We start from the raw sequence: 27,608 nt of genomic DNA on the forward strand, positions 1-27,608 counted from the left end.
CATTCAGCAGTCACATGTTTCCTGGAAGAACAAAAGCTATGAGAGAATCCATGCAGAGGAGATTTGCCCTGGACCTGAAGCTTAGATGCAGGACCGAGTACGAAAACTGCTACAAACACTACTCCAGTGACTTACCTTTGATGAAACGGGCCATGTAAACTGCTGTCCGTTCCATCATCAGCTGCTACCAAGGACAGTGCGGAAAGTCCTGCCAACTTCATTCCTTCTCCTGTCCCGGACTGAAAAACAACAAGTGGAACTCTTTAGTGTTGCCTCGTGACTTTGAATTAAGCATGACAGAAGAAGACATGTGCTTGTTAAAAGACTGTGTAAATCTGACTTTGGGACCTAATAATCTTGATAGAATTTAATATCACACTTGTACACAAAAATCTGAATCTGTTAATAGGGCATATTTAAAATCATATCCAAAATGTATTACAAGTAGTAGAAATTTTGAAAGTAGAATACATAAAGTTGTGCACTCACTCAATCAGGGTCATGGAAATTCAACATTGGAACTTTGTGAATCTGTAGGGGCACCTGTTGTAAAAGGAAGTAGAGTGGTCCATCATCTAAAACAACAGCAAAATAGGCAAAATTACTTTAAAATGAAACAAAAACTATTAAAATATCAATTCCAAAGAAAATTTTATAGATCTAAAAGATATCAGCTCTATGATAAAAAGTCTAAAGACATTTATAGTAAGTCACTAACAGATCCAAAGTTAAACAGGAAGTAGCTAAGTGGGGGGGGGGGGGGGCCACCAGTCCAGTACAGTGTCTATGTCCTATAAAAAGGCTGAGTGAAGAAGAGTTTCAGGACGTCGTACAGCAGCAGAAGGATGGAATATTCACAATAAGCGATGCTGAGCGTAGAGGCAGTCAAATGAAGATTTTGCGACCCGGGCCAAGTGAAGTGCAGCTGGTAGACTCCTACATGGATGCAGAGTCACCGAACCCCAATTCAAGACTTTTCAAAGTGCTCCATCAAGAAAAAAATGCTAAACTATGGAACCATGCATTTAAAGAGCACTCACAGAAATTCCCGGACTGTGACGGTTCACTGGACTGGAACCAGCATGGGGAGGAAAAGAGAGGCCTGGCATGGATCCTTTCCATTCGATGTAAGATGTGCCATTACACCAGTCACCGTGAAAAGCTGTACGAGGAAGTCAGTCGATCAGGAAGGGGACCGAGAGCCGCACAGTTTAATGTTGCCATGGCTGTCGGCCACTTGGGTACCAGCCTTACAACAGAGGGCATGCGTGGTATGCTTCTTTGCGCAAACATCAAACCAGCATCAGCCACCAACATTCATCAGACCTGCAACAAAGTAGGCAAAATCATCACTGATGTGAGCAAAAACAGCATGAAGAAAATAAGGCAGGACATTCAAGAGCTTAACGAGAAATGTGGACTTGCCAATACACCTATAAGAGCGGAAGGAGATGCCCGGTATAACAATGCCACCTTCAGTGCGATAAGGAACACACCATTCCAAGCTGCCACACAAGTTACATACACATTAAGTGAAAATGTTACCAACAAGAAAACTGTTGTGGCAGTGTTTTGTGGCAATAAACTGTGCAAGAAAGGCACCCATCTAAGAGCCAAGGGAAAGGAATTAACCTGCCCCACACATGAAGGCTGCACTGCAACCATTTCTCCAGAGACGACCATTAAAGACAAAAAGAGATGGGCTGCAGAATGCATCAGTGAGCTGCAAAGTGATGACTGTCCACTCATCATTTCCCATTTCACCAGTGATGGAGATAGTGCTGCTGCTTCCAATGCATCTGAAAAGCAAGGGCATATGATTGAAAACCTCAAAGACCTTCGCCACTTCTTTGAATCTCAGAGAAAACAGACTGCTAAGGCTCCATTCAGCAGTCACATGTTTCCTGGAAGAACAAAAGCTATGGGAGAATCCATGCAGAGGAGATTTGCCCTGGACCTGAAGCTTAGATGCAGGACCGAGTACGAAAACTGCTACAAACACTACTCCAGTGACTTACCTTTGATGAAACGGGCCATGTAAACTGCTGTCCGTTCCATCATCAGCTGCTACCAAGGACAGTGCGGAAAGTCCTGCCAACTTCATTCCTTCTCCTGTCCTGGACTGAAAAACAACAAGTGGAACTCTTCAGTGTTGCCTCGTGACTTTGAATTAAGCATGACAGAAGAAGAAATGTGCTTGTTAAAAGACTGTGTAAATCTGACTTTGGGACCTAATAATCTTGATAGAATTTAATATCACACTTGTACACAAAAATCTGAATCTGTTAATAGGGCATATTTAAAATCATATCCAAAATGTATTACAAGTAGTAGAAATTTTGAAAGTAGAATACATAAAGTTGTGCACTCACTCAATCAGGGTCATGGAAATTCAACATTGGAACTTTGTGAATCTGTAGGGGCACCTGTTGTAAAAGGAAGTAGAGTGGTCCATCATCTAAAACAACAGCAAAATAGGCAAAATTACTTTAAAATGAAACAAAAACTATTAAAATATCAATTCCAAAGAAAATTTTATAGATCTAAAAGATATCAGCTCTATGATAAAAAGTCTAAAGACACTTATAGTAAGTCACTAACAGATCCAAAGTTAAACAGGAAGTAGCTAAGTGGGGGGGGGGGGGGGGGGGGGGGGGGTGGGTTATCATAGGTGGGTGGGTGGGGGGGGGGGGGGGGGGGTGTAGTTTGCATGTTTGAAATGTTTGTTATATTATACCTATCATATGAATTTTGTATTACATTTAATGATTGCTCTGTTTAAATAATGTGCACTGAATGTATGGTAATGTGTGAATGATGAGAGTGTGTAAAATGTGAAATGTCCTTTTATTGGGTTTTCAGTTCATGTAAATATGTTATATTTTTCATTGTTTATCTGATTAAAATGATTGCAAACAATTATCTTGATTTTCTTACCTGTCTGATGTACACAACAAAGAGGACTGAGATGATTGATTGAAATACGGGTATACAGGTGTCAAATTTCACCATTGGTGACAAGACAGCATCCCGCATTGTTTATCCGCCATTGTTGATCTTTAACAAGGGAGACTACTCCTGAAATTCGAAAAAATGCAATTTAAATAAAAGTTCATGTTTCTCTTTAGGTCTCACACAAGGAATTAATTTCACTATATATTACTATATAGCTTTAATTCAGTTACGGTAATTAATTAACTATACTCTCAGCATATAATTCATGAAAGAGAAATTTTAGTTAAATGCTTCAAGAAAAATTTTAGATCAGAAAAATAACGCCTTATGCGGTTTCTAAGAGAGATAATTGAGAGTAAACATACCTACCCCCAAGTACATGTGGGTTCCACATGTTGACAAACAGGCTCAGCACCATCCAGGAAGTTGCATCATGCGCATCTAAAAAAATAATTCCATTGAAATTAGTGTGACAATTCAAATAATTCTCCTCGCCACTGAGTCCAAAATCAATACTATAGGCCTAAAATAAGGTGCCAAAAAAGGAAGAAAGAAAAGAAATTGTCTCCATATATATGGAACTACAATTGACTAAGTTCAGTTTGATTGGCTATTTCCTTGTGTAAGACCTTTAACACGATTATAAATAAGGTTTATCATGAACATTGTTTATCCTTTCCAATGGTGTATCACTCCTAATGTATCGTGCACGTATACTGTTCTATCGTGCATTAATCCTATCTGATCATGCATGAATCCTATTCTATTGTTTATCTTGTAAAAAATAACTTTGTGGGTATTGTACAGCTAGATTATTGTCAGCCCTGTTAAAATTTAACCAGCCTAGAGAAAACAGTTGACATATGTTTATTTTCTTCATTCAGAATCAGGTATTATTTTTCATATAAAACATTAAAAAATCAGTTTTCCATTTTCAGTATGTCATAAACTTTCTTTTTTTTTTATTGTTTTGTTATCTTCTACCTTTCTTGTCAGGGCTAGTTGACATAATAATTAGTCTGTAACATCATGTCTAAGAACTCTCACATGTCACTTGAAGTTACACTCTACTTGAATTAAATGCTTGTTTAGATAGATGTTAATGACCATTAAAGGAAAGCATAAGTGTGACTAAGATTTAATCAATTAAAAAGTCTTAAATCGCCGATCCCCACATTATATACACTTTGCAAAAATAAAAAAAATACCACGTCCAGTCCAGTGCTCATATAAACAAATTTGTTTGTCCGTGCCAAAAAAAAACACTACTCCACTATACCTAAATTTCATAGATTTCAAGATAGCCTTTGACAGTATTCACAGAAACACACTTTGAAAATAGTAAGAGCTTATGAAGTGCCAGAGAAATTTGTATCCTTCATCAAGTACATACACATTTTGTATGTGCAGTCATTCTAACTAACAAGGAGACTGGTTCTCAGTCAAGTCAGGAGTCAGATATAGATGGATTATCTCTGCCATTTTGTTTCTGATTGCCATCAACTGGGTATTGTAGAAAACAAGAGATGAGGCATTACTTGGTTCATAATGTCAATTTTAGAGGACCTCGATTTTGCCGATGAAATTGCACTACTGTCATCTCAACAAGACCATATGCAAGAGAAATCGTAAATATTTAGCCATTAATATGCCAGTCAAATTGGCCTTGAACTGAATACCAAGAAAACTAAAGAAAAGGGTTCTGAATCAATACTTTGAATCTGGAAAAAACATAGGTAATCACAAATTACAGATAATTTATTGTATCATATACAATATATGATATTATATATAATGCAATATTGTATAATTAATATGATACAATAATAACAATTATATCATGTATTGCAATATCATATGAAATAATATCATGTACAGTAATAAAATAATAAATAATACAATATCATACAATATTGTATCATAATATACAATACTATACATAACAATATCATGATACAATATCATATCATCAAAAAATTGATACAATACCATATCGTATCATATAACTTTTTACAATATAACATTTCATATTATATTGTATCATATTAAACAATTAGTGTATCATATCATAAACAGGGCTCGAGCTGGGCGAATTTTTTCAAATGTAGCGAAAAGAAATTTGAATGTGGCGAAAATCCTTTTTTGTAATAAAATGGTATAAAAAATCGGCGTTCAGTTTTCATTTAAAATATACACCTGTTTATTCAGTCAGAGTGTGTTTATTTAGTCATCGCACGCGACCGGAAATCTCGTGTCGCTCCAGTGCACACAGAGCTCTGGCCAGATAATAGCCTCAGGTAATATTAGGCTGCAAGACGTCGATAATTATGTAATCGGGCACGAGACGGTTGTATACACGGCTTGTGGTCAATTTTTAAAGCATTTAAGGTCTCACTCATTATACTGTTATCGTCTCCATACTAGTGTCAAATCGTAACCAGCGCACCGATCGCTAAATAATTGGTTATATAAATGCGTATAATATGTATACATCAATCGTATTCCTGAACATTTGTTTTTGGATAACGTTGAAACTATTTAATAAAATTTTCTATAATTGGGTTCTGTTTGCTTTTCTCTCCTGAAATTTCAAAACACTGCAGTCGGTCGTCATTGATATGGACATATCAACGCAAATAATTAATTTTCTTTAATGTCCAGTGCGCTACAGTATAAATATGATAATCTTGCTTGACCATGTACCCCATTTACTTTTGACATTTGGCTTGTCAATATGGGGAAACGTAAACTTGTAGCTTCTAAACCCTGGTTTCCCATTGAAGTTGGAGAACCTGATGAGACTGTCCATCAACAGTGGAAAGGAAGAAATGGATTATGAAGAGGCATTCAGAAAATGGTCATCCCTGAAAGCCAGAAGGATTTTTCATGTGAACTTTAACCAGACTAGTGATGATATCTGTGAACAAGTGAAATGTGATGTGAAATGTGTTTGTGCAGTGTTAGTGTAGTGCTGTATTAATATTTATAAACATTAGTGTAGTCACTGTAGTGCTTTGTTCTACTAACAGTTTATTTATTATTTATGTAACACATAGGTTATGATGTTATATGTTTACATGTTTTGATCTGTTATCTGAATAAAATATATCAAACAATTTATCTTTTTATCATTTAGAAATAAGTGTTGGTTTATAGTAGATGTTTTACTGGATATTAAGGAATAAATATAATATTATAACATATTATTCAGTAATATAAGTGTTGAATTTGAAGTATTAGATAATGAACATCTTGCGCCACGTAACAACACGCAAAAGTGGCGAAAGGGAAATTTGGTCCAGTGGGAGCCCTGATCATAAATAACCATATCATAGGAATCATGTTATATCATTTAACCAAACACATCTATCAAGTTAGTTTGAGTAAGGTTGGAGATTTTTTTAGCATCCTTGATAATTGAGATCAAGCGCTGCATCTGAAGCAACCTCTGCAATTCAATTACCGTAATGTCTCGTGTATAGCACGCACTCGTGTATAATACGCACCCCCAAAGTTGACCTAAAATTGGTAAAAAAAAAACAGCAGGTCCTATGTATAACACGCACCCAAAAAATGACAAAAATCAGCGACCGCCATTCCCTCCAAAACTATTAATGTTAAATGATAATATTAAAATCCAAGCGTAATTTCTGTAATTTTGTGATCGGAGCATAGCAAATACAATGAAAATCGACGGCCGCCATGTTTAATGAAAATTTTATAACCCAAGAGCAATTTTTGTAATTTTCCCACAGAACTATCGATGTTTAATAATAATTTTATAACACAAGCGCAATTTTTGTAATTTTGTGATCGGAACTTAGCCCAAGCGATATTAGTGTCAGTGTCTCATCTTAAAAAAACACAAGCCGCTTTTTATCATAATTAAATGGGCGGAGTTACAAAATATGTATTGTTTTTCGTTCTTACAATTTTACATAAATATGGGGGTATGATTTACATCGGTATCAAACATCATCTGAGAATTCAATGATGGGTAAAGAAAGAGTTTCCTACACGACGGAGGAGAAGTTGAAGATAATCAAGTATGCTGAGACGAAAGGCAACCGAGCTGCGGGTAGATAATTCAAGGTCAACGAGGCGAACATCAGACAGTGGCGGCTGAAGAAAGACCGGCTTCAACAACTCCCAAAGAAGAAGATGGCAGAGAGACCTTCCACCCACAGATGGAAGAACAGCTCAACGCCTGGATCCAGGACGTGCGGCAGCAGGGGGTTGGCGTATCCATGGGAGAAGTAAAGATCAAGGCAAAGATCATCGCCAAACAGATGAAGATTGCGAACTTCAAGGCCTCCCAGGGATGGTGTTACAGATTTTTCCGGTGACACAAACTGTCAATGAGAAGAAGAATGCACATAGCCCAGCGCCTGCCTGAAGACTACGAGGAAAAAGTCACAGATTTCCAGCGGTTCATTATACAGCAAAGAAAAAGGAACGACTACGCCCCTGATCAGATCGGGAATGCTGATCAAACGCCACTAACCTTCGACATTCCCTACACCACTACAGTCGCCACCAAAGGAGAGAGAACTATCAACATTAAGACAACGGGAAATGAAAAGAACAGATTCACAGTCATGCTTGCGTGTACAGACGATGGAGGGAAGCTGCCGCCATACGTCATCTTCAAGAGGAAAACTCTGCCTAAAGAAAAATTTCCTAACGAAGTGATAGTTTAAGTACACGAAAAAGGATGGATGGACGAAGACCTGACGCACGACTGGATCAAGACTGTATGGGGGAAGAGGACAAGACCCAGCGAGCCAAGCCTACTTGTACTGGACGCCTTCAGATGTCACAAGACAGAGAAGACAAAGAAATTACTAAAGAAGAAGAAGACGACACCAGCGATCATCCCTGGAGGAATGACCAGCATACTGCAACCACTAGATGTGAGCATCAACAAGCCCATGAAGAACAGTCTACGGAGAAAATGGAACAAGTGGATGCTGAATGGGGACCATAGCTACACCAAAGGGGGACTACGCAGGAAGCCAGATCTCCCTACCATATGCCAGTGGATTCTAGACGCATGGTTGGAGCTTCCTAAGAAGATCATAGTTAAAGCCTTCAAGAAGTGTGGGATCTCCAACGCCATGGACGGGATTGAGGACGACCTGCTTTGGGATGACAAGAGCGACAACGAGAAAGAAGACGAGGATGAAGACGACGATCATATCTACGCAGACAGCGATTTCCAATGGACAGAGGAAGAATACGAACATCCTTTTGACAGCGACTGTGAGAAAGAAGTATTCTACGGATTCACAGAAGAAGACGTGGCTATGGGTCGACAATGAAATAAACGAAATAATTGTTGAAAGCGTATTAACCGTACATGTACATCAAAGCTAGTGCTGAGTGTTTACAAGTTACATAATGTTTGAGTGTGTCGTGTATTATATGTATACAATCAAGATATTCCTTGTCTTACCTGTTCTTATTGTGCTATTGTTATTGCTAAATAAACAATGATCAAGTATAACGGTGTTCTATGTGAAGCGGAGCGAATAATGAGTCCCTATCAGTGACACTGTCTATTTAATTACCGGTAAACGTTTTAAGTTGAATTCATTATTCAATAACTAAACTTAAAAGAAATCGAACATAAAATGGGAAACACAATTTTATTTTAAAACTTCTTTTACCTTACTTACCAAAGTTCATGTAATATCACTTTACTACATTATATCGTCGGGCACGAGACACAAAATATGCTACCGGAAATTGTTGCGTAACTATTGATCACGCATCAGGTGCTTTGTCAAAATGGTGATCTTGAACATAACACAGGAACACAATAAACAACAAAGTTTGCTAAATTTATTTGTTAATGTAGGTTTTTTAAAGGATTTGTAAATATTCGTTAATAAGATGTTTTAATCGACCCGATCGTTAATAAGATGTTTTAATCGACCCGATCGTTAATAAGATGTTTTAATTGACCCGATCGTTTTGTAAACGGTAGATCACAATACATGACATGATATGGGTTGTCTTAGTGTAGCTGGGGATAGCTGAATATGTCCTGAAAAAAACGGGGTAGAAATTAGGTCCTATGCATAACACGCACCCCCCACTTTTGAGTAAATTTGGGGTGAAAAAAAGTGCGTGATATACCCGAGACATTACGGTAGATTATAGTGAAATCAATTATTCAAGCTATTATTTATAAAATGTGACCTGTTCCAAAAACTAAACCTCATCCAGCATCCGTAACTTATGGCTCAGATTCAGCATTCAAGCCTGTCAGGTGCATCAGTATCATAAGACGCATCACCCATGCAAGTTTAGTGAAGTTAGGACCTGTAATAACTAAGATTTATCTTTTAGCATCCTTGATAATGGAGATCAAGCTCTGCGTCTGAAGCTTCCTCTGTGATTCATTCATATTACAGTTTAATCAACTATGCAAGTTTGAAATAGTACTATTATCTATGTAACATGTGACCTGTTAAAAAAAACTTAACCTCATCCAGCATCCGAAACCTAGTCTGCCTCAGACTCAGCATTCAAGCCTGTCAGATGCATCAGTATCATAAAACGCACCATCCATGGAAGTCTGGTGAAGTTAGGACACGTAATAACTAAGATATCATCATCAGAGGGCACCTATTTCAAAAACTTTAACCAGCTCTTAAAACCTTAACCTCCTCCAGCATCCAAAACCTATGGCTCAGATTCAGTATTCAAGCCGTTCAGGTGCATCAGTATAATAAGACGCACCATCCACACAAGTTTGATGAAGTTTGGACCAGGAGTACCTAAGATATAATCATTAGAGGGCACCTGCTCAAAAAATATTAACCAGCTCCAAAAACCTTAACCTCCTCCAGCATCCAAAACCTTATGCCTCAGACTCAGCATTCAAGCCTGTCAGGTGCATCAGTATCATAAGACGCACCATCCATGCAAGTTTGGTGAAGTAAGGACCAAGAGTAACTAAGATATTATCATCAGAGGGCACCTGCAACAAAAACTTTAACCAGCTCTTAAAACCACCTCCAGCATTCAAAACCTTATGCCTCAGACTCAGCATTCAAGCCTGTCTGGTGCATCAGTATCATAAGACACACCATCCATGCAAGTTTGGTGAAGTACAGACCAGCAGTAACTAAGATATTGCTATCAAAGGGCACCTGCAACAAAAACTTTAACCAGCTCTTAAAACCACCTCCAGCATTCAAAACCTTATGCCTCAGACTCAGCATTCAAGCCTGTCTGGTGCATCAGTATCATAAGACACACCATCCATGCAAGTTTGGTGAAGTACAGACCAGCAGTAACTAAGATATTGCTATCAAAGGGCACCTGCAACAAAAACTTTAACCTGCTCCAAAAACCTTAACCTCCTCCAGCATCCGAAACCTGTAGCTCAGATTCAGCACTCAAGCCTGTCTGGTGCATCAGTATTATAAGACACACCATCCATGCAAGATTGGTGAAGTACGGACCAGCAGTAACTTGGATATTGCTATCAAAGGGCACCTGCAACAAAAACTTTAACCTACTCCATACACCTTAACCTCCTTCAGCATCTGAAATTTAGGACCCAGATTCAGCATCCAAGTCTTTCAAGTCCATAAGTAGGTCCACATAGCCACATATTATTCTTGGACAAGTAGTAGTTACCCCATATAATATTGTTGGTTATGTGCAGATACCCGATGGGCTTGGTCATAATGACACGAGGGAGCGTAGCTCCCGAGTGTCGTTATGACCACGCCCAGCGGGTATCTGCACATAATCAACAATATTATATGGGTTAAGTTACTTGTACCATAGTTTACGATTATTCATTATATCTTATTATCATAGTAATATTGGGAGTGCATTTGCCTCTAAACAATACGGTGCCAATATGTTGGTCTTTATATATGTACATTGTACTTTCTATCCCTGACAAAGATTACAGTAAATTGTGCAATGCTTCTGTTTAAACAATTGAAATTAAATTAAAATTGATGAAGGTAATTAGTTTTTAAAATATTATTTGATACTCTGTATCAATGTATGTTTTTTAAGTGGCTGAAAAAACATGTTCATATATATTCTGATCAAAATCAATCAATAAGCAACAACAACAACAAAAAATTTATTTGAGAAATGCATGACGCGAAACCGTGAATGGTTAATGTCGAATTCGATTGGCTACCGCTATTCACTCTGTCCACAAAACAAGTTTTCTATTCAACCGCTTTCCTATCACGTGATTGACTTTATATAAAACCTTTAAACGGGATACCCCTATTTCATTTAACACGTGTTTCTCTGCTTGTCCAAACACATGGAGAGGAATATTAAAATAGAGTCTTTCTGACAAAGCCATTGCCGATATTGTTTTGTCTTGAGCTAAAAATGAGATTTATTCGACGAACTACATGTAAGTTAGTCGAGTCATTTATCCGTATTGAGTTTTGGCAATTTATATCTGGAGGAAGCTCTTACTGTGGAGTATTATGGACGCCCTAAAAAACAACTTGTTGATGTTGTTTTTTCTCGAGATAGTGGGCGAAGTTATAAAAAAAAAGTGTGGGGTATGTATAATATAACTCACACTTTTAACAATAGAAAACTCGCAAAGCTATGGTACAAGATGAATTTAACTACAGGCTAGGTTAGTTTTTATTACAGTTTGGTTAATATAATATTTTTAAATGACAAAAGAACCATTATATAATGTTGGGTCCACATGAACTGCATGTTTTTTTTTTTAAAAATGGTGTACAATTCATTCAAAAATGATGAAAATCTTAAAATTTCTTAAAATCCTATGCAAATAAGGGTGTCTTATTAGCACAGTCTCATGAAAGAAAGGGTTAAGAGGGTTAAGACATTCCAGTTGAGTCGTTGTGCAATTGCTCATCGCCAAGGGCTATTAGGTCAGTTCTAAATGAAGTTAGGTACCCAAGGTCAGTATCACCTGTAGAAAATCATTCTCTTGAGTATGTGTCAAGGGGGCGTCCAGTAGAAAGGTCTAGTAATGCTGTAGAAAAAAATACAGGACAACACCGTAGCCAGGTGCCATCTTGTGGTGTTACTAGTCAGGTCGTCAGTAGGATAGAAGGCGAATTAATTGTTATGTTTGTAAGCAGCCAGGTCACATGAGGTGAAACTATCTGCAAAAATCACGTAACAATTAATTATGCAATCCCCCCAAACCCCACTATTAAAAATACAGAGCACACTGAGCCAAATGTTTCTGTTACACCACCGACCACGAGGGGTTGGGTTACATTTGCAGAAAATCTGTCTGTAAGTGCTGTTTATGTTATACCTTCTGTTCAGTCTGGTAATCAGGGTGAAGGTTCTGGGGCATGGCATGCAGTGTTTTCAATAAGAGCCGGCAACAGGCAAAATTAACGGCCTGTATAATAAAATTTTCCGGCTGAGATTTCCGTCTTTAAAAAATTCTGCAGATATTCTCCCATAGGAGCTTGATTAGCCTAGTACCCGAGGCCTTCCGAGTGCACTCCGAAGGCCTCGGGTACAAGGCTAGAGCTAGTTTATATCAAAATCCTTATCGTTAATGCGTTTGAAAATATGGCATCAAAATAGTAACACGTCAATGACCCAGATCAACGGAGTCTTGGTAAAATGGGTAGGCAAACCCGGGCCGGGGCAAAATAAAAGGCGGGGCAGATCGATATTTTTAAATTTTCTTTGTGAACAATCAACCAATCTCATTGAAATTTTCAGGATATGTCACCAATCAGTATAACTGTATTCGCCGTAAATATTTCTGCAAAACAATGAGTATTTAGAAATTTATCGACGATTGTTGATTTCCAAGTTGGTAAAATGGGTAGGCAAACCCGAGTCGACATTTTACGGTTTTGTGGACTTATTTAAGAAACAAGTGAAAAGCTGTCAATATGACAGCAAACCGGGTTTTCTTTTATGTAAACTGTATCCATAATCCATGTCAACCCTTATCCAGTGAAATGGAGTACCCTACATGTATATACAACATTTTGCCAAAAAATGAGTAAGTTCAAAAGCTAGTATTTTTTTCATAAATTATCGGAAATCAAAATCCTAGCAATATGCACACCTCTGATATATGTACAATTGATCTGCAAAAGAACAACTTCCTATCTTGAGAACTGTAGGAGGAGTTATCCGTACAATGAGGGTACCCTATATGCAATAATTCACATAATTAGAGAATAAAGATTACAGATACTGTGCCGTAATTTTAATATTAATGCTTGTAAGATATTGTTTTGTTTTTTTAGGCAAATTGAGTCTGGGCCCTGGTAGGGCGTCCCGATAAGAACAGTACTTGCTTACAAAAATTAAAAATAAACATAAAAAAACAATAAACAAAAAAATTAACTACAAATAAGATAAGAACAGTACTTGCTTACAAAAATTAAAAATAAACATAAAAAAACAATAAACAAAAAAATTAACTACAAAAAAAGCCAAGCAGCATGCTTATTCGTTTATATTCGTTTATATTATCAGTTTATCACTGACAGCTCTTTAAAATAATTACAGTAGTGCTATATATTTAAAAAACTAAAATTTAAAAAAATAGTGCTTTTAATGAAATCTTTAAATATTTATTAAAGGTTAAATCTAAGGTGTAACTCCAAAACATTACTCACCTTTTCAATTTAATAAATTAAGCTCTAATGAGGATACCTCCTATTGGTTAGAACTGTGTTTATGATAGCTAGCCTAACATCCTCATAATTTTGGAATTTTTTAGTTTGTCTAGCAGTAGACATTTCATAAAACATATACTTTTAGATGGCCTTAGAAGCAGCAAAAGTACCTTCAAAAATGATTATTTTCGTTTTCGGCCGGGGGACTTCGCCCCCGGGACCCCTACCAGGGCTCTGCCCTGGACCCGCTGGGGGCCTGAGGCAGCCCTCAGACCCCTCGCTGAGACTAGGTTGCCTGCTGTTCCAAATTTTTTTCCTTCTATTCAAAAACTTATTGAAAACACTGGCATGTGTTGGTTGAAATTGCGGGTTTGGAGGTGAATGCCACAGTTGACACAGCCGAAGATATTACAATAGTATCACAATAGGTTTATGACTCTATGCAATCCAAGCCGCACATTTTTGAGGAGTCAAACATTCGACTTGCGGGTGAGGGAACTGCAGGTATGCCTACTCAATTCTTGGTTAAGGTTGAGGTAACAGTTGGTAGATATAGGTTTGAATTATGTTTGTCCTTTGCAGGATGTTGTTAGGAATTGATTTCCTTAGGTCACATGGTGCACAAATTTCCTTTCAGACAGGAACTCTGAGAGTCAAAGGGGTACCAGGCATGATAGAAATGTCAAATGGTGTTGATTGTATCATCTCATCGGATGTGGATTCTTCACAGTGGGTGTTGTTGCTTCCAGGACTTACAATGCTTCTGGGAACAAGGGCAAATTGTGTGTCATGAATATGACTGACTGCAGTCATATTGTTAAAACAGGAAATGTTGTCGAAAAAGCAACAGCAGCTTGTGCAGTCAAAAACAGTGAGGCTTCAGTGCATCGGGTGTCAACGGAGGGGCAAAAGGATTGCGAGGATGTCTGTTCTTTTCTCAGATATCTGAAAAAAAAATGCTCTGCAGAAGTCTGCCAGGAAGCAGTCAGTCTTGTAAAGTGAGTTTCAGATATTACTCGCCGTCGGTGATTTAGATTTGGGCAATTTTGTAGAGAATGAGCATCGTATTGACACTGGCGATGCACGCCACATTAAGCAGTGGATGCATCAGTATTTAGAGGCATTACAGGAATGGCCCATACCAAAGGATGTAAAAGCAGTCGAGAGGTTTCTCAGTTTTGCAAACGATCACAGTAGCTACATTCTGCATTTCTCTAAATTGCAGCACCTTTGTATGATTTGACTGGAAAGAAGGGGTTTCAGTTGGAAGTGGAACAACAAGAAGCATTTGATAAGCTGATTAATTTACTGCTCGAGCCACCAGTGTAAGCAATACCAACCAGCACAGGGCATTTTATACTTGACACGGACGCTTCAGATTTTGCTGTTGGTGGAGAGTTCAGTCAGATTCAGGATGGACAAGAGGGAACAATAGGCTATGGAAGCGCAGTGTTGTCAACAGAGCAACTTCGATATTGCACAACACGTGAAGAGTTGCTAGCTGTGATAAAGTTTACTCGACAGTTTAGAGACTACCTTCTTGGTCGTGAGTGTACAATCAAAACGGATCACCATAGTCTGGTATGCTTGATGAACTTTAAAGATCCACAGAATCAGATCGCAAGCTGGCTCGAAGAACTGAGTCAATACAATATGTCCATCGGTCTAGTAAGAAGCATGTAAATGCTGATGATTTGTCGTGAGACATTGCGAATAGTTGTCATAGCTATTCTTCACAAATTCAGTTGATCAGACTTGTCTTGTGGAGGATGTAAATATTGTCAAAGAGCTCTTGAACGCTGGAATGATTTCAGTCCAGAGAATGTCGATGTGATACCATTAGCTCAGATGTTTGCTGAGGGTTCCACTGCAGATTAGGGTAATGCTAATGGTATGAAACCTTTAGGGCCAAAGATTAAAGAGTTGTTGGCATCAGGACCATACATGTTAACTCTAGATACCAATTTACGCAGAAGTCTACCGCTTTTTAGCTCTGTCTCCCGCCTACCGCTTTTATTTAAAAATCTACCGCTTTTCTTCAAAATACGTTCCTTGTTTTGATAGATAGCCATTTTGGAAGCCATTGTGGTCAAAAATTCTCGTCGGGTTTGAAATTAGCGTGTGACTTTGAATCGGAGGCACACAAAGGCTTTATTAAGTCGCTTGAATGACAAGTTTTCATGCATGTGTTTTACATTGAACGATGAAAGAGGCCACTTCCTGTGATCACATTAGTTACAAGACATGACGATATTATCCTCGCAAAGGAAAAAGAAGCTTTGCAATTCCACACGTGGCTTAAACGAGGACTGAATATATCTTTTAACTTGGCCATACTTAAACAGTAAACTTGACTTGCAATTTATTGAATGCTGCATTTGTAATAAATAAGCACGTAAACATCGTTTTTAGTGCTGAAACAAATACCATAAATCAGTTTTCATGAGTGCTATTCGATTCGTATACGAATATTCGTAGATGTCATAGACAAGGTATTAAGCATATTTGATAGTTTGTTATACTAAGTGGGTATATATGTGTAGACTTCTTAATCATGTCAGTTCGAAGTTGACTTTTAATGCATGAGTATCCATTGAATTACGTGCTCATTTATTTTTATGCAAATAATAATACACCGTATTTTTCCGACGATTAGTCGGTATTTTTTTTCTCTGAAGCAGAGCACCCGACTTATCGTCTTGTTCGACTTGTCGTAGACTTGAGGTCAGAAAATTGTTAAAAATAGCATTAAAAATCTTGGTTTTAATCATCTTGAGTTGGCTGTGTGATTGAAAATTACGTTGTTGAATTCACTGTTCATCTTTCATAATTATCATTTTCACTCATCTGTTAACACTTAAATACATACGGTAACAATAACAGTTATTAAAAAATGGTACATTGTCTTTAATCAATTAAAAGTTTTACCGTTCCGTTTTTATAAACACATCGTCACATGGTTCTATGTATCACTAGTAGGAAGATAACATTGCGCAGTAAAATTGAAACCAAATTTGAATGGAAGAAAATATTGCAGTAGATCCGGGGGATGTTTTTTTAAATTTAATTATTTTATTAGTAAAGAGTTGTTAGTGGAAAGTATAAATCAGAAATATTTTATGGTCAAATTCGATCTTAAAAAACGTAATCGGCAATTATCAATACTACTGTTTATACAATAGGCTGACACCGGTTGTGTTAATAATCTTGCCCTAAGGCTGAGATCTTTACGGCAATTTCACTCCCTGTGTACATAAAGAGTACCGTTATAAGAGTGATTATAGTTCATTGATTAATTACTGTCCAATTCTTTGATTATTGTTAAATAAAAAATTTAGGAAATGTACCTATAATGTCGTATATATCGTCATTTTCAAGTCATACAAATGATCGATCGATTTCTATACTCTGTCCCGAGTTTTTGCTTCCACCACTTTTTGCTTGATATTTCAATAATAGTAAATACCTTTGTGCTCAAACTACGTTCATCCACTAATATAAAAAATGTCCAGATTATCTGTTTTGAAATGCCCCCTCTACCTGGAAAATACGGTACTTAATTTTTTTTTTTATTTCCATCAACTACAATCAAAAGATTTATTACTTCTTTAATAATATACTTCAGTCCTCACTCCTGCATCAGACTGATACGTAACTTCGTAAGTCATTCCAAATATTTCTGCCATGTTTGATATAGCTAGTATTAAGAAGAAAACCAATGACGCTTAAAATTCCGGAAATGTTCAGTTTAATTTTCTTTTTTTTAATTATATCGAGGTATCTTTTAAAAAAAAACTTTCGGTGTATCTTTCGATATTAACTCTCCGTAGCTCATAGTCATTAACACATTTAAGAAAATTATTTCTTCATCGTCTGATACGAATTGAAAAATCCAGAATGTTTGTCTCTGTTCGATGTAAACCCTGCTCTTACTTTCAATTTAAACAAGCATGGCAGAAGAGTCTATTACTGGGTTAAGTTCCTTAAAAATAGCTTACCAGTAATCAATATAATGGTAAATGCATGCGACATTTTTATTGCTAGTGTTAATATTACTAAATTTCAAAAGTCTTTTATATTTTAGTTGATATCGTTAATTACTAATCAGAAACCCTTACTACATATGTAGTACATAAAAATCTGTGCTTTGAAATATACCGTATGCGATAAGGCCGCGTGCAATGCTTCCACTTTTCGATTTAAAATCTACCTATTTTTCATCACTGTAGGTTAACATGTATGTTCAGGACCGGGCTTCGAACCTTTAAATCAAAGTCAGGTTAATGTGGATTTTCCTTCAGTGCAGTAATAGTTGTTATGAAGGGAAAGAATGGCAGCTCAACAGAGGTAAGTACATCTGGAGAGGACAAGTCAGTGAGTCAGCTTGTTAAGGCAAAGCGGAGCAAGAGTCCTGAAGAGGGTACTGATCAGGCAGCTGGGGAAGGGATATCTTTGTCTTCATATTCTGCAGAAGACATGGTTAAGCTGCAGAGTGCAGATAAGGCATTGACTTTTTTAGGGCATACTTGGAGTTTGGAGTTTTGCCCAGGGAGAGTGAATTGTTATTTTCTTGAGAGGGATTGTTTCATGTTATATGATAAGGGTGTAATTTGGTGGAAACCCACTGAGGAGAAAGATAAGCTGCACCTTCTTGTGCCTAAAGCTTTGCATGAAGAAAAGATGTACTAATGTGCAATGACATTCCTTCATCAGGACACCAAGGTATTCAACGCTCTAAAGAGAGACTAAAATCGAATTTTTATTGGTGGTAGATGGTTGCCGACATGAAGAGTTATGTTCTCACATGTGATGTCTGTTGTAAAAATAATAAGGGTCCATTGCCAAAGTTGTTCTGCTTTGAAGAGTTTTCAAGCAGGTAGTCCAATGGAAAAGGTTCATTTGATTTCCTTGGACCATCGCACAGAGAACAGAAACATATACATACTCATGATCGGGGATAGCTTCACAAAGTGGGTGGAGTGTGTCCCACTACCATCACAGACAGCAGAAGTGACCACAATATGAATCAATGAATTTTTCTCAAGGTTTGGGTACAGTATGAAGTGTTTACAGGTCAGGGTAGAAACTTTGAGCGCGAGCTATTCCGCAAAATGTGCGAGACCCTGTGGATCCATAAAACGCAGACAACACTGTACAGACCAACATGGAATGGCCAAGTTGAGCATTACAAAAGCACGCTTATGGACACGGTACGCTGTTACATTGATGGCTGTCCTATCTAAGAGCTGTGATCAGTACTTGGGTCCATTAGCAGGTGCTTTGAGGTCTGCTATCAACAGGCACACTGGGTACACAGCAAACAAATTGAATATGTTAGGTAGAGAAGTCAATGTGCCCGTAACTATTCTATATCGACTCCCAGATTCCAATGATTTTCAAAATGGGGAGGAAGGAGAAGTAAATAAATATTTGTATGTGGGTATATCCCTCTAACTATTTTAAGAATCGGTAGGACAACAAAGTAGTGCCTTTAAGCAAAATAGTTCCTATACTTGCAGAGTGTATATACATTTATTGGGACATTTTAAATCGGAATGCTCGACACGTCAGAAAAGAGGATTTGCAATTTTAAAAGCAATTGTCAAAATTGAATTACCATTTGAAGAAAAGAATTGAAATTGTTTGATGTACATACTGCACCCTTTCCAAAACTGTGAAATTCCCTACTTTTTTTTCATTTTCAGAGTTTTTCAATACAGACGCATTTTGCCAGAAAACGAATCTGACTTCATACCACGAAATTTTAACAGGAAAGAGACAGTTTGATGAGAGGTCCCTCATTGCTCAACGAAAACTAGGGCCGAAGCTATGAACCCTAACGTTAACATTACCACCTATGGAAAAGGCATTAGTGGACTATACCCATGTGTGCGAGTTGCAAGAAAAACTAGTATGGGTATTACTGCAGAAACTGCAGAAAGGATACCTCGGTATAGGTACTTATGACATGGCCTTCGTATAAGGTGCAGTCATGTATGTTATAATTAACAAGGCCTGGAATAAGGCATGATTATGCATGTACTAATTTTGGCAGGGCTAAGTTGCCGGCATGGTTATGCACATGCATATTTTGACAAGGCCTATGAGAAAGGGCAAGGTCATGTATAAATTTCAAAAGGCTTATGTGTTAAGCACGGAGAGTGACAAGCATGTCATCAAACATCATTTTTTATTTTAGTTTTTCAGATATCTTCAAGAACGGGAAATGGACTTCATCTTGGACCACACTTGATGCTGATGCTTGATGCTGATCTACTACCTTTGGCGAAACAGCTACCCGACATATGTTTGAGTGCAAAGGCTCCAAATACCAGGAAGAAATAGGAATATGCCTAAAATAACTTCCGTAAATGGTGTATCTCACATAATGTACCATTTGCCCCAGCTTCAGATTTCCATGTAGCTTTGTACTTGACTCATATAAGAAATCTAGGAAAAGCTTAAGGGTCAGTCAACAAAGCATTTTATGCTATCAGCTGGGCTTATAAATTGGCGGGGATGTTGGATCCTTGTTCATCTGATCTTGCAAAATCAGTTAGAGAGGGATGTAGCAGAATCATTGGACGGAAAACGTGTCATAAAAGGTTACCTATTACTCCTGACATATTAAGAAAATTGTGTGTAGTTTATGAAACCAATCATGTAAATTACCAGACATTTGTATTTGTAGTATGTGTTTGCATAGTTTTGCTGGTTTCTTAAGATTTTCAGAATTGCTTAATATCAGAAGATCAGATATTATTTTTAATGATGATCACATTCTCTTTTTGTAGAAAAAAGTTAGACTGATTATCATAGAGAGCGAAGTTCAGATATTATGGCAAGTACTGATTAAGTTGCATGTCTAGTTAAAATGCTTACAAGATATCTCCAGATTGCAAATACAGTACAGGCAACACGGATCCCGTGTTTCCCGCGCCCCGTCACGGTATAAACACATCGAGGTGATCGGCCAGGTGAGACAGGTATACCGCGTTCCCATCACCGTAAATTCATCATCTACCTGTCCCCGCCACGGTAAAATTATCGATGGAAAAGTATCGTATACAAGCGGGAGTTATCTCCCCCAATGACAAATAAATTGCGTGTTTCTTTATATTTAATGACGATATTTAACCAGATTTTGACAGAGATTATATAATCGAAATACTTTGAGTCTTTTTTACTATTTTTTTTTTTTATTTCATAGCTATTTAAAAAATTATTATAGTTTTTAATTTAATACTTGTGCAGCAATTGCAAATAAAATATTTTCGAATCCATTATCATATTTTAAGAAGGTCGTTAAATTAAAAATTATCATGAAATGATTTAAATTGCCAATAAAATTATAACTGTGTACGCAGTGTGATTGTGTTTTCTTAACAATTAATTGGTCCTACTACATTTGTATTGTCTGTTGATGAAGTCCATGCATGTCAACTAATGATTACCAAGTGATTAAAAATTAGGGCTTCCTATAAAATTACCAACCCAGTATTTTTAGCACATTCTGTTCATTTCTTACAAGATCATCTACGTGAAAAGAACATTTTTTGTGAATTCACGTTTTAGTGAATTTGTGTTGCGTTAATTTAAGTATGGCTCGTCGTTTGTCATTGCGCGAGGATTCCCACTTTCTAGTGCGTTACGTTTGCGATGAAAATCTTTTTAATGCAAAGCCGTGTGTTCTTCAAGACTCAGTCTGACTTGAATATTCAGTGTGGAAATGAGTATGACGTTCAGTGGGGCCGGCCATAGCTGTGGTCTTGCATGCTGGATGTGAGCAGGACATAAGGCCCAAGCTGCGAGAGATGGAAGATACAGTACAGCTCACGAGTATCCCGACAAAAACACCGACCACTGTGTTTGAAAGTCCACGCTGAGCGTGGAAGTGTCGGTACCTTTGATCTATTGTTCTCTGTTACGGCCACAGAACGAGAAAAAACACGGTGCGACACGGTGCAACGCGATGCAACACGGACAGTAACACGGTGTAACTCGCGGTATTTACCTGTGAAAAAAGGAGGATTAAGGAATAAAACTTATAAAGAATAAAATATCAATTGATGTACGTAAGAGAATTAAAGAAAAAGACAACGAAATAGAAATAAATAAATAAAATTTTTAGTCACGCAATTGTCAGACGTATGCAATTGTTACGGTTGATTTATGTTGATATTAAGAACAAAATCAAAGGCCTAAAGGGCCACAATGGCGTCGAGTTAAAGTTAATTTGAAGAATAAAAATCTAAATAATTTTTTTTAAAGTCAAAATAATCTCTACTATTACAAAAATGCATATATTTTTCATTTGTGTTATTTATGGTTCTCCTTCATTGATCAAATGTACACTTAGGTACTGTAGATTTAAAAAGTATCCTGAAAACAAAGTATGATTTTGTAACTCTTAGTAATGTGTGTACTTAAAACGAGACCAACTTTTCTTGTTGTTTGCTGGAGATTATTTTTATAAAAATTGAGTTGGGCGGTCAATTTAACAAAAATGAAATTTAATATAGATTTTACGCAGTCAACTAAAATAATAGAAATATTGAAATTAAGTGTGATTTTTTTTATATTTTCAAAAATCATTCTGATTTGGTTATTGGCCATTCAATTAGAAATTGGTATCAATTATACTTACTTTTTAAAAACAAATATAAAGACAAATACATTAGTCAACTTTCAAAAATAATTTAAAAAATTATGTTTTTTATCACATAACTAATTAAAATACAATTCATTACAAATTGACTCACCTAATTCTTAAAAAAAAATTGATGGTTAATTAAAAATCTAAGTTAAGAAATATCTTAAGAGTTAAATTTTTGTTTAGATTTTTTTCTCTTTATTCATATAGAATTAAATATTAAAATTATGATTGTGTTTAATTCTATATATTGTAATTTGTATACTGCTGATAAACAGACTTTCTCTTACTATCAATTTGATTTAAAATTCACATGGGTCCAAATGACACGGGTCGAAAAGTTCAGAGGTAGATAAAAGAAAGGCACCCATTCACGTTGTTTACAAAGTGAAAGTAGTTCACTAGTTGGTTAAAAATAGCTTTTGGTTGTAGATATACTTATCGCTCAATGTAGGAAGTTTTGTTTCTAAAAGATCAAACTTTTGTGCATTGTCAATATTCGATATGGATACAAAATAATCTGTTTTGCAGGCTGGTATATTTCATAACCAAATTGAGTATGTAGGCCAACTATCGCATGTGTCTCCGTGCAAGTGTATTCGTCCGCTGAAACCCAGACATATTGTTTACAATAAAATATGAACATTTTCAAAGACATCAACCCTTACGTATCTGCCAACTCGTTTTGTTGACGTACGTATACGTACAGTTCTGCTCGAAGTTGAAGTATGTCATCTATTTTTCTTCAAACACATAAGAAAACTTTGCACTCATTTGAGTTGTTTGGCTCCTTAAAAAATTTGCAAACTTCCGGACGTACGATCCCTAGATGGCTTTTGAGCTTCGCTCGACGCCATAAAAATCGATATCGCCCACATAAAGGTTTGATCAAATAAAACACTAACACTTTATTTTCCTTTTTAAAATTCAAATACACTGTTCCATAAGTTTTTGTTTTTGTTTCAGTCCGTTTTTAAACGTTGTAGTAGTCGTAGTTGCTGTAGATTGGCAGTTTCAATAGTGCATAGAATCATAACTGTGATCTTCTCTCACTTATACTCTATTCAACGATAACAAATCTAACTGGTTGTTGAAAACAACTGTACTTTCTCTTAATAATATAATTATACAGCTTTATATTCATATTTTCAAATATTCTTTCTTTTATACATATGTGTGATGTACTTGTCCATGTAGTACCGCACGGTACATATTCATAGCGCTTAGAATCCGTGGATCGGTACTTGATAATTTTTTATTTCATCTTTATAAGCAACTTGAGTTTAGAAATTATAAGTGTTCCAAGAAATTACTCAGTACTGTTTGATTGTTTAATGATCGTCAGAGAGAGAGAGTGAGAGAGAGAGAGAGAGAGAGAGAGAGAGAGAGAGAGAGAATACTTGCATGAGTTTAATTTTAAGTACATTTCACTTGTAATTCAGTGTAATAAGTTAGATTTATAGTTTCCCTTATATTGAACCCTTTTCCCTAAAATTGCGATAGAATCTATGCAGTCAGAGTTCACGTGCTATCCCTGTCAATCAAATCAGCCCGCGAGATAGACCACGTGCTCCTTCCATGCCTTCCATGATAAGGAATAAATGTCGTTCTATTGTTTTTTTTAAGTCCGCAAAATAGAAAAATGTTAAACAATGAAGTATTAAGTGTTTGAAATGTTTAGTTTTTTTTCATTCTTATACTGCATGTATGAGGGTTGGAATATTGCGCTGTAAAATTCTCTCTCTCTCTCTCTCTCTCTCTCTCTCTCTCTCTCTCTCTCTCTCTCTCTCTCTCTGTACTTTTGTCTTTTGTGCAATCATTTTAGAATTATAAGAGTTCTATTTGTATGAATTTAATTCATTTATGTTAGATCCATGGTTTTAATAACGATTTCAACACAATGAATAGAAGTTTGTAAAGTATATGATGTAATAAGATTTTTCGTTAAAATTTCAACGCTATTTCACATCACACATATTAGATTGGTTATAAAGTAAATAAAGTTGTGTTTGTTATAAATGCTTGCAAAAAGTTACCGGTATTATCTCATTCATCTTTTTAATCAATCAGGTTTTTTCATACATACATGTATGTGCACCCGGTAAATAATTTCTTATCGCAAGTTAATACTTTGTGAAATTCCCGCATTTATAGAGTTGCTGAATTCGGAATTGTTCTGTGGATCCACGCGCCGATAGTCTTACGTGTAGTAGTTTGTGTACACATCTACAGACAATTTTTTTGTTTGTTAGAGATAAGGAAAAATCAGGGAACTAACAAAGAAGAAGTAAAATATATTCAGACCATACACACGACGCGTTGTGATGAGTTACCAAACAGGTGTCCGTGGAAAGGTGTGAATAACGGCATCTCGAGTACACCTGTTCAGACGTCCAAATATACACACAGTTAATTGTAAATTACAATGACACCTAACAAGACAAACAATTACACCTGTTGTGTATAGAACCCAAGATGAAAGACAATGTTGTGTATCTGATCAGCTTCGGTACAGGTGTATCGCACGACTGATTTTTTCATGTGAAATCACCGCGCCATTACCAGCTGTACGGAAATAAAGTTGAAAGTTATTTTATGAAATGCGGGTATATTTTTAGTACATGTACAAATCTTGAATATAATTTAACAAGAGTATGTACATGTAGTTATCTATAATCTAAAATATAAAAGAGATTTTTTGTTTATTTATTGCTACATTAATAGCTGAAGTCCAAACTATTCGAGTCACCGGTAATATGGGGTTGTTATTTACTACAGCACATCAACATGTTTTTAAACAAACATGATCTGAAATGTTTTCATTTCTCATTTTTAATTGGTTTAAAGTAAGGCTGTAAATTCATTAATAGATCAGAAAGTGTTTTCAGATATAACAGAAAGTAAGACGTTTAAGCTCCCGATATTTTAATCGGATCGTCAGTTACAACATCAAGCGTGTTTATAAAAAAAACCTGATGAATTAAATTGATTTGAATTTTGATTATATATCAATTGATTATTAAATACATTTGATGAATTTATTTCAATTTATTTAAGAACAAATGAATTAAAAGGTACCCATTTACGTCGAGTTTTCAGATCACAAAAAAATAACTTCACGTTGACAGCCCCGACAATTTTCTGGGTCCGTGCAACTAAAGTCGACATTCATTTTTTTTTTTAAATATGAAAAGGATATATATGTTTCAACCCTTGTTTAGCCATAATTTATTTATTTCTAAACATACGCTATTTCTATAAACGTCTCAGGTAACAATATCCACGGAGTAACACAGTGGCCACGGTGTTACACAGGCGGCCACCGTGCGACACGGTGCTTTTTCTTGAATTTTCCAATACACATACACGGTGACACACCGTGTACACGGTGCGACACAGACCGTTTTCCACCGTGTTTTTTACACGGTGGGTGTCGGGATACTCGTGAGCTGTACTGTACCGAGTGTCTTCCAGCCACCTTCGAATACGCCCCATCGTAATGCGAAAAATCAAATTAACGTGTATCTTTCTGAACTGAATTACATGTATAACAAATAGAGAGTAAGGGGCCTTAGAGATACCCAGAGTTGCATAAAATTATGTAATCGAAAGATATTGTGGGTATCCCTTGTCATGTTGTCGTGATGGTGTACCAGCTACCCATCGTGACGGAGGTTACCGTTCGCTCGCGACCGAGCCTCTCTCTCTCTTAACAGAATAACTAGATAATTTTTTTGAGAAGGAAATGTTGTTAAACCGTTCTTATGTTCTTACACATTTCAAAGAAATTAAGAAAATGTTTTGGAAGTTTTGCTGTTGATATTTCATGCCGATAAAAAAAACATTTAAACATTTCATTAAATGTATTGCTATCATTTTATGTGTGCATGTACATGCAATCTTATTGAATATAAAGCTACTACAAATATGTAAACCCGTTTCCCGTTTTCGTAACTTTACCCCGCCACCATGACTGTCGAAGTTAACTTTATTTGACTTTAGTCCCAATTGTTTTACACAAAGGTGTGAAACCATTGCACTGACAGGAAATCACTCTACGCTTGAACGCACAGAATACACAGGAATGAGACAGGTAGATAATCTGTGTAACGATGGACCAAGAAGAATCATACATGCATATAAAACAATTTTACTAATATTTATATCAAATAATTGATTCATTTTACTGCGTTCTTTAATCGCTAAACGGGTTTAAGATGTTTCTTCCCGCAAAAAACCTCCATTATTAACTAAACGAGAGATAGAGAAAAAACACAACGAATTTAACTTTCCAAACACAGTATATCATGCATCACGAACATTGTAAAAAAACTTAACTCTTAGACATACTTATTTTCTTTATTAAAAATAAAACTAATAGAATGAAACTTTATCATGGAGGGAACACGTGGTAGAGCTAGCGGGCTACATTGATTGACAGGTGCAGCACGTGGATTCAAATCATGGATTCAATCACAGTGTACCATATTCTTTTTATCAATACTAATTTTATGAATATTTAGTATTGGATATCAGTATATTTCACATAAGTGTACGTTAAATTACGCCTAAACGCCTCTCTCTCTCTCTCTCTCTCTCTCTCTCTCTCTCTCTCTCTCTCTCTCTCTCTCTCTCTCTCTCTCCAGTAAGGTGTTGTGCGATTAGACGAAGCCATACGCGATATAGACTTTTTCTTTTGTAGTGAATAGGTGTGAAAACCCTCAAGGGCATGTCATTTTCTACCCTGAGTTTGTTAATCACTACATGTATACACAGAAAATTATCGTGACTTAAACTTTATATGTATACACAGGAAACGCATACTAACATAACACGTTATGATTCCATGTGCTTTAACGCAGCACCAACTTTATATATGAATGATAATTTTATTATTGAATGGAAAATAGATTTGTTAGTTGATTCCCGACATTTGTTCATTTCTCAATTTAAAACATACACATGTATTGACAGTTTACGGCACTATGCGTGTCAACTAATAAAATGAGACGATGAAATTGCTCTGCATTGATACGAGTTAATCTAATGAAAATATTTAATTTTAACATTGTTATAAAAACCGTATTATCAACTAATAGAAATAATAACTGAATAAAGCACATCAAATACAATGATATGTGTTCTTATTTACACATCACAAAATTTAACAGCGAAATACTCATGTTATGTTGTGATTCGAATGTAGTTTCCGATTTCATGAAATTCTATTTCATAAATATGATTTACTAATTTTATAATAATATGGACCACAATTTAAATGCAGATGTTATGCTTAAATCTGAAGTCGCATGTTTGACGTGGATTTACGCGACCCGCATTGCCTGTAATGTACAGTACAGGTAAAG

The 27,608-nt window shown here is 36.3% G+C and overlaps 1 long non-coding RNA gene across 1 annotated transcript; it reads left to right on the forward strand.

Annotated features, from left to right (window-relative positions):
* Positions 1–18,691: 18,691 nt before the first annotated feature.
* LOC128183145 (uncharacterized) lies at positions 18,692–20,194 on the forward strand. Its single transcript, XR_008243549.1, has 2 exons — positions 18,692–19,546; positions 19,789–20,194. It is a non-coding gene; the product is annotated as an uncharacterized LOC128183145 (long non-coding RNA).
* The last annotated feature ends 7,414 nt before the right edge of the window (positions 20,195–27,608 follow it).

The sequence above is a fragment of the Crassostrea angulata genome, chromosome 5 (assembly GCF_025612915.1).
Source record: "Crassostrea angulata isolate pt1a10 chromosome 5, ASM2561291v2, whole genome shotgun sequence".
Classification (NCBI taxonomy): domain Eukaryota; kingdom Metazoa; phylum Mollusca; class Bivalvia; order Ostreida; family Ostreidae; genus Magallana; species Magallana angulata.